The sequence below is a fragment of the Zeugodacus cucurbitae genome, chromosome 2, assembly GCF_028554725.1.
Source record: "Zeugodacus cucurbitae isolate PBARC_wt_2022May chromosome 2, idZeuCucr1.2, whole genome shotgun sequence".
NCBI classification, from domain to species: Eukaryota; Metazoa; Arthropoda; class Insecta; order Diptera; family Tephritidae; genus Zeugodacus; species Zeugodacus cucurbitae.
In genome coordinates, this window is record NC_071667.1 from 80233096 (window position 1) to 80242883 (window position 9788).

Here is a 9788-nt window from a genome sequence, read left to right on the forward strand (position 1 = left end):
TGAACATTGATCCTTCTATGGAATGAAGTCTAATTTTTAAGAGACAAATTGCTAATGCGACTGCTGTGTATCAGTCTGAATTGAAGGAGCTTTTGAAAACTGCTAAGCAAGAAAAAATTACAAATTCTTCAAACCATTGCCTAAGCCTTAAGATAATTAGTTAAAATGTTCAAAAACTTCAATTGAATCATTTTTTTATATACCTATTTGTTTTTTTTTGTCACCTAGGAACATATCCCCTATAATCCCATATAAATTATCATCCCATATTCACGGTTTCTGTATTCGCGGCATATTTATGGAACATATGCCCCGCGAATAAAGAGCTTTTACTGTATATTATCACCACTAATGAGCTACTTTTGTTCTACAAATCTTTATTCATTCCTATAGAGATTTTCACAATCTAGATATGTCCAATATACAGTTCGTCCCATTAACTATACAATGGTTTATAATGTATCAAGCAGCATTGCAATCTTTAGTAGCTTAAAAAAATAAAAAAAAAAATATAAAACAAATTGTGACTTTTAATTATACTTTTTTCTTCAGGAATATAACTTGGATCACCCCACACATCTTCAAACAGGTATCCAAATGAAATCATCCCATATATATACATATGTATGAATTTAAACATACAAACTAGTATATTGTGATGTGAAATTTAATCGTTGCGTATTAATTTTAATTACTCTCATATGAAAAATGGCAATACCAAAATGAAACCCCTGTCAGAAATGTAATGCGAACTTCAACATAAATCCTTCATGAATACGTGCCCATGCAAACGCATGCACACATTAACGATATAGATATGTACTGTGCATGTCCACGAATAGACAGTGCATGCAATACAGCAACAATAACAACACCAGTGTTAATTTGGGAATGCAACTTCTGACATTTCGATGACCTTCTATCGCGTTACTAACAGCAGCGGCAGCAGCGTGAGTTATGTGCACGTACCGTTGTATACAGTTATACACGCCCTCCACCATTACACACCTAAAATTTCACCACGGCAGCCGCATTCAATACTCGACGTCATCGCCTACGCACAACCGCTAGAACTACATTAGCGATAAAAAAGAGGCGTGAGAGCAGCTGAACACTGAATACCAAGTGCAATGCAAAAACAACAATAAAGTGATGTATTTTTTCTATTGTTGCTACCACAGTTGCCTGGCAATTGCACTCTACAAGCTAGCTGCCTTCCACCAAATAAAACCTATTTTTATAGAGGTAAGCTGCAAGTACCGCTGACATACCCATATCCTTCCATATCCGACAATTGACTACAATTGTGGCTACATGCACTAGTATATAGTAGAAGAGTAAGCTAACAACAATGCCAAAGGATGTAACCTAAATTTGTTGCAATGCCGTATAGTTGTTAGACAGGTTTCAGCAATTTTCACTTCGTTGCCTTACCTATAGAATGGATCCACAAGAATGCGTTCAGAAACCGAAAAGCACAAAGCTGAGAGGTGCGGGCATAAAGCGACTCGTACATAGAAAGACCAAAAGATAAGTGTGCTCAAAAATATCGACCGTGTGTCATGTCGCTTCCTTGACGAGTCTCCTCCGCCAACGTCGTTGGTATCCACAGCGACGACGACGACGACATTGAGGGAGTCGTACAAAAAATTGAGCAATTCTGCATTTCATTCAAATATGGCTGCGTGGGAGTGGTCTATACCCAGTACAGCAATAAAATATTAAAACACTCATACATTAATGAGCTCATGCACCAACACTAACAAAACTCGCGCGCATTTGTATTGGGAGAAAAATAGGCGGAGCTTTCGGTTTAGTGATATTGACGACCCCGTCGGCGCACATATCCCCATTTGGTCCTTTGACACTCAGCTGTGCCGTCGTTATATTTGGGGCTGTTTTCAAAATTTCCAATTTTTCGGTACAGAGTTGGAGGTTATGTCAATTCCAATGGAATGTGTGCTCACTTGCTGGCTGGGAAAATGAAAAATTGGCGCTCACTGGAAGACAAGTGGACAAGTGAGCTGTGGAAATTTGAGCGCTGGAAGTGGCGCTCGTTTTTCTATTTTTCTGTGGTATACACTTTCCACTGTAATCATTTATCAGCTGTTGTTGCTGGCTGATGAGCTTCCGACCGCGTAGGTTTCGTGTGATAGCAGTGGAAAGTTCATTTTCTCGATTTACCCCTTGAAGTCTTGAAGTGCGGTTATGTGCGCGTGAGGGGTAAATGCTATCTATTGCTTGGAAAATAAATAATTTCACCACACTACCACTAAAAGGGGTGCTTAGTTCAATGGCTCACACGTGTTTGCTAGTTTATTAAAAATTAACAGTAATTGACAATGAAAATGTATTTATGCCTAATAGAGTGTTAATGGGAAAATAATATGCGTTGGAAGTGCAAGTAAATAAGCGTAATATATTTCAAGAGAAGACGATTTCTAGTAACTGTGAGAATTTAAATTTTATTGAGAAAATATTAAATTTGTTTATGATTTTAAATTTGTTATTACATTCTCTATAACTGAATGATAAATTTATGAGTAGAAATTAGCAATTGCGATTGATGTTAGCTGATGTACTCTGTTGTAAAAAAAATCTATGTGTGTTATATTTCCAAAGTTTAACTATTTAAGAATATGCCGACAAGAGAACTTTTCAAAATTCAACATTTTTCGGAGATACTGTTATTTTTCTGGCGCGGCATCTAAACTGCCTCGACACCATACGAAACCTCAAATGCGTTTTTCTCGAAACTTTTTTTTGTCAAAACGATACCCAAAATTTCTGAAGTTCTACTGGGCCAATTTAAAATTTGAAAATTGTTTGGAGAGTCTTATTTAGAAACGTCTCTATCGCTGAAACTAGTATTATCCCCAAATATTAATAATTATTGTTTTTTTTTTTAATTCGAAAATGACAAAAATGTGGAACAAATTTTTTTTTCCGGCAGCTGCGAATTTTGAAACAAAAATTTGTTCAACTTTTCCGTGGTTACAGCCTTACTCAACCTTACTCTATATTACTAGTTTTTTTTTACAAATTGCTAGGAGGCTTGGAATGGTCACGTGGGTATGGTCAAATGTCAATGTTTTGAGATCTCCTTGATCAGTTGCTCATTTTTTTCAAATTTCTAACGTTTAAATTTTTTAATTTTTTTCTGTATTATTGTAATGTTTATAAATAAGTTATAAACAAATAAGGAAAGGCTAAGTTCGGGTGCAACCGAAAATTTTATACTCTCGCAATTTATTGATATATTTTTATTAAGATAACACACAATTTGACCCAATTTGAAAATCATATAATTAGGTATATGAGAGCTGGGGGAAGTTATGGCCCAATTTTAACAATTTTTGGTACAGAGACACACTATTAGAAGAAAAATATTTTCTCTGAATTAAATTAAGACACCTGAGAGGTTTATCCAAATTTTCGGTGAAAAATTACCATGGGACACTGAGTTCTTCATCTTCTTCGTTTTTCGTTAATGAGATAACCCACTTTTAGTAATTTTTAACATAACCTTTGTATGGGAGGTGGGCGTGGTTATTATCGGATTTCAACTATTTTCATGGTGTGTGGTGGGGTACGTAAGAGAACTGACTGCAGAAAGTTTGATTTAGATAGCTCCATTAGTTTGCGAGATATATACAAATAACTCGTTTAGTTTTATGACTTACAAACACCCGTTATGTGAACAAAATTATAATACTCTCTTAGCAACTTTTGTTGCGAGAGTATAAAAACGGATTTAAAAATTATTTGAAATTCATGCCTCTTGTCAGCTTTAATGCCTTAATGATGTAATGGCTTAGGGAATAAGCCTGATGGTCTTTGTATAATTACTTCACATTAAAGAAAATATTTTAGTCATATCCGAGTCTACCTTGTTTCCTGATTGTGTGTACATTTTTTATTTTATTCACCGTTTTTTTTTTTTTTGTTGATGTATTCAAAATGTATATTACTAAGTACATCAACTTTGAGCTTTTTGAGTATTCTTTCAAATCATTGTATTTTGCTGCAAATTTTACAGTTATATACATATATAGACCATATAAAGCTACAATATGGTACAACCAAGTTAAAAAATAAGATGAACACACGTCATAGAGTAGATGTATGCACAAAAATAGAATTTCTTTAAGTCAAAGTTAAATAAAAGGACAACAATGCTAAACACACATACAAATGCACATCTACAACACACATGTTTAGAATGGACTAAGCTCTACTTCTTTAGCTAAATAAAAACAACAAATAAACACATACATGCATAGCTAAAATATTATATACATACATATGTATGTGTACAAGTAATTATGCGAGGATAAGAGTGTAAACCCCTGCCACTGGCCGATAATTGTTTATTTTGGCTTACAAGCAGTTAAGTTCAGTTGAGTTCAGCTCAGCGCAGATTTTCATTACAATTGCGTGACGTTAAGTACTTTGTCCATTTTGTTGAATGTGGCTTTAACAAATTGACATGCCTAAATATATATATGTATATATACAAGCGCACATTTTTTTAACTAGTGTGACGTAACGTAATTGTAACGTGCCTACTGGCTCTGACGACGTTCGTCCATTAATTGTATATTAATAAACAATGCACACATACAGATCCGAAATTGTATGATTTCCTCGCAAAAATCAGTATAAGCGTGTTTAAATAATAATTCTGACCGCTGGAGAGGTTTCAGTATTACCATTGCATAAGGGAACAGAGTTCCAAGGGAAATAATGATGAATTGGTTGAACTCAATAATTGTATTTATGAAAAGATTTTAACTCCAAGAAATTTATTATTCTTACATAAATAATACAAAAGTATATAACAAATATTATCAACATATTAATGAGTTCAAAGGTTGTAAAATCCCTTACATTCTTATGACAGTATATCTTAAGGGGTTAGGTGGGTTACAAATTTTCAAAATTTGAAAATTTTTTATTGTCTTATTTAATAGAGCAATATGTTAAAATATTATCCAAATCATTAAATCAATCCTAATAATATTTTAAGACCACGTCAGTACGAATGAAAAACTTTAAACGCATTTTTCTCAAAATTCTATTTTTCAAGTCGGTGGACATGATATCAGAAAAATTTTTGAAGCAATTTTTTTTTTTCAAATTTTGCATACATCTTTTGATTATCTAGTTAATGAACGAAGGATTTTTATATTGGTATTATAACTATTTTTTTTCGAGCCAATATATGCCGAAGGTTTTTGGTTAAAACTCTATCAACAATTCAAATTTCAAATTTCAAAAATATTCATTTTTCTTCGATCATTAACTAAATTTACTATCGAAATATTTTTGGTGTACCAAAATTTAGTTATGATGTCCACCGCAAGACCTTTTTTGTGGACAATTCATGGAAGATGAGGTTCCAACGGCTGAGTTTTCGGAATTTTTAAATAAAACTTTCACCAAATACTGTTTAAATATGTATCTTTGATACGCTGAATTGTTTAAATGAAATATATATTTAAAAAAAAAATTGTAAAAATACCTTTGTTTTTAGCATAAAACTAAACGAGTTAGATATAGGGTTATATATATCAAAATGATCAGGATGACGAGACGAGTTGAAATGTATGTCCGTCCGTCCGTCCGTCCGTCTGTCCGTGCAACGGATAACTTGAGTAAAAATTGAGATATCTTAACGAAACTTGGAACACGCATTCTTTGGCACCCTGAGGAGGTTGCTTTCGAGAATGGGTTATTTGTATATATCTCGCAAACCAATAAAGCTATATAAACCATACATTCTGCAATCGGTTCTCCTACGTACCCCACCACACACCATGAAAATAGTTGAAATCGGATAATAACCACACCCACCTCCCATACAAAGGTTAGGTTGAAAATTACTAAAAGTGAGTTAACTCACTAACGAAAAACGTCAGAAACACTAAATTTCACATAAATAATTGCAGAAGGAAGCTGCACTGAGATTTTTTTACAAAATGCAAAATGGGCGTGGCATCGCCCACTTATGGGTCAAAACCCATATCTCAGGAACTACTTGACCGATTCGAATTATTCGGTATTCGGTGTATAATATTTTCGGTTCACAACCACGACAACTTCCCATATAACTCAATTTTGAATTCCATCTGATTCCTTCACTTTATAAGGTATACATAAGGAACCGATGAAGATATCGAAATAAAACTTTACACAAATACTGTATATCATCTGTGGCATCACTTGTGAAAAAATTGTCGAAATCGGACTATAACTTTTCAATGCCCCGAATATCGAACATGTTGAACACAACGCCTAAGGGTAAATCTCTCAGATAATTTAATGTAATTCAGAGGAAATTGTTTTCTTCTAATAGTGTGTCTCTGTACCAGAAAAGCTTGAAATCGGGTCATAACTTCCCTTATATATGAAAATATGAGAATACCTAATTATAGGATTTTCAAAAATACTATGAGCTTAATAGCTTATAAATCGGTTAATATGCGAAATGTATTTATGCCGAATATATGCGTTTTCTTAATAAAGATATAGCAATAAATTGCGAGAGTATAAAATGTTCGGTTGTACCCGAACTTAGCCTTTCCTTACTTGTTATTATTAGATATGTATTTAGATATTTAGGGTTTACAATATTTTAATTGAAATATAGAACTATTCAGGTTTGGACTTTGGTTAAGTAATCTGATGCCTCTTAAATATGAATTCATGAAATATGAAGTTTACGGGAAAAATGTTTACACTGGTACTTAAGATTATAGTTATATGTGTATATGAAACATTTTTAAGCTTTCAGTAAGTTCAATGAATGTCCTAGGTTTTTGTTGACAAATTTATTAACAAATTGAGAAGGTTTCGTGCCGAAGAATTGCTACAAATGAAGAAACATGTATGTACCTTGAATATTTGAACAAGTAAGATTAATATTTCATGATTTTAGTAAGTCTTTGCATAAATACTCAAAAATTATTTATATATATATATTAAATTACATACAAATGCGTCTACGGTCCGTTCACAACCATGGACTTAGTAACCATTAATTTACACCTACATTTTATGCAAAAATTAGCAATTTGTCGTTGTAATTCTTAGTTATACACATTTATTCAAACGTATATCCTTTATTTTTTCTCATATTTAAGCTAGTCTGAAAATATACCATACACGATGGATTGTACATATATGTACATACGCGTACCTATGTACATATATTCGCGCATTTGATTCGCATTTTTTTCCAAATATCGTGACGTCAAGAGCCAATTGTGGATTATGTTGTACGGTTGCCACAGTTGAAGGTCGACCCTACTCAACGTGTACCAAAACCAAAAGAGAAAAGGAAAACCATTAACAGTGACAGCGGATAATATGTGAAGTCATTTCGGTTACCTTTATATACATAAATTAGCAAATACACAGGTTGCAAGCGTTTTTTGTTTTTGGCTTGATACAAAAAAAGAAATGAAAAAAGTCACAGAGATTGATGTCAGAATATTGGAGCGTAGAATCTTTTAAAAATAGAGCAAATTAACTGCGTAGATCAATCTTAAATACTTAAAAGTACATAAATATTTATATGTATATCTTTAAATATTTTGTTGTTGAAACGATTTTCGAATAGTAAATCGAAGAAATAATGTATTCTGTTCTCATTATCTATACCGCAGGAATTAGTAGTTGAAGTGACCTAAAATTTAACCCCAAAACTCATTTCAACTGAAATACTCAATAAGCACCTCACAAAAAGGAATTTCTTGTAAATAAAGCAAATGAGAAAAGAGTGTGAGTGAAAAACCTGTATTATTTCATTTTGTATTTTTATGTATTAAAATAATCAAGCGTTTTGTTTTATCAGTACATACTACTTACGGCACCTTCTGTCTCTTTTTCCACTTTTTTCCTAGCAAATTTCCCTTGGGCCTACTCGTCAATTTGTATTGCTATCAATCAAAACCTGTCCAGTATAATGTCAATTGCCACAGCCATCAAATGACAAATGTGTTTTGTTGAAACCTGATTATACAGAGTAGCATAATATATACCAGTTTATATTTAGTATGCAAAGGCTGTAAATTATCGATAAAATTGATACAAGTAAATTAATTATAATATTATATTATTATATGTATTGGGGTGTTAATTAATGAAAAATATGTATACATAGTCTAAATTTTTTTTAGTAAAATTCGATTTTATTTTATCATAGATTTTTGTTCAGGTTTACATTTTCTTTTGGAATTCACAAAATTTAAAAATATTTAATAATTTATTTAGTACTAATTTAATGAAATATAATTTTCATATTCATATGGAACGGCTGATTAAATAAAATTAAGCGAAAAAGCTCATATTATATTATATTACTTTATATTATTATACTCTCGCAACAAATGTTGCTAAAGAGAGTATTATAGTTTTGTTCACATAACGGTTGTTTGTAACACCCTAAACTAAACGAGTTAGATATAGGGTTATATATTCCATAGTGATCAGGGTGAAGAGTGGAGTTCAAATCCGAATGTCTGTCTGTCCGTCCGTCCGTCCGTCCGTCTGTGCAAGCTGTAACTTGAGTAAAAATTAAGATATCTTGATGAAACTTGGCACACTTATTTCTTGGCACCATAGGAAGGTTGCTTTCGAAAATGAGCAAAATCGGGCCATATTTGGATGTAATTTTTTGGGGAAGTGGGCGTGGCGCCGCCCCCAAATACGTTTTTTTATATATCTCGCAATCCAATAGAGCTATATAAACCAAACTTTCTGCAGTCGTTTTTTTTTAGCCATTTCCTTATACAGTCCAAAAATGACAGAAATCGGATAATAACCACGCCTCCCTCCCATACAAAGGTTAGATTGAAAATTACTAAAAGTGGGTTAACTCACTAACCAAAAACGTCAGAAACACTAAATTTCACATAAGAAATGGCAGATGGAAGCTACACTCAGATTTTTTTACAAAATGGAAAATGGGCGTGGCGTCGCCCACTTATGGGTCAAAAACCATATCTCAGGAACTACTCAACCGATTTCAATGAAACTTGGTTTGTAATAGTTTCCTTACATCCCAATGATATGTTGTGAAAATAGGCCAAATCGCTTCACAACCACGCCTACTTCCTATATACCAGAACTTTGAAGACGATCTGAATCGTTTACTTTACAATATATAAAGTAAGCACTAGAGAAGACATCGGTGCAGAACTAATTTCTACATTCTAAAAATCGCCGAAATCGGACCATAGGTTTTTAAGGCCCCATATATCGAACATTAGGACCTCGGTGCTTTTAGCCTAATATTATGGTTTCCAACTTTCAATGGACTTTATGCACTATATATGACGAATATATGGGTCAAATGTGTATTATATAATATAAATAAAGTTAAATAAATAAATTGCGAGAGTATAAAATGTTCGGTTGCACCCGAACTTAGCCCTTCTTTACTTGTTATTTTTAATTTCGAGATAACAAAAAAATTTAGCATTTCTAAAATAATATTTTTCTAAGCAATATTACCTTTTATATAAATGACTTTCGAAAAGTTGCTCACATTCATTGGTAGCCATGAATCATCATTGACATTCAAACTCAACAGCAATCTCCAGTTGGTGCTCTATGGAAAATTTATACCGTTGTTGTTGTTGTTTATAGCGATTAAAAATCAATTGTCAATGGATTGTGTGACATTCAATGCTTGGAAGCTGCACAACTTCACGTTCCGTATCTAAACGCACCAGCGCAGCTTTTAAGATTTGTTTATTTTGCTGTCTTTATGCATTATTTTT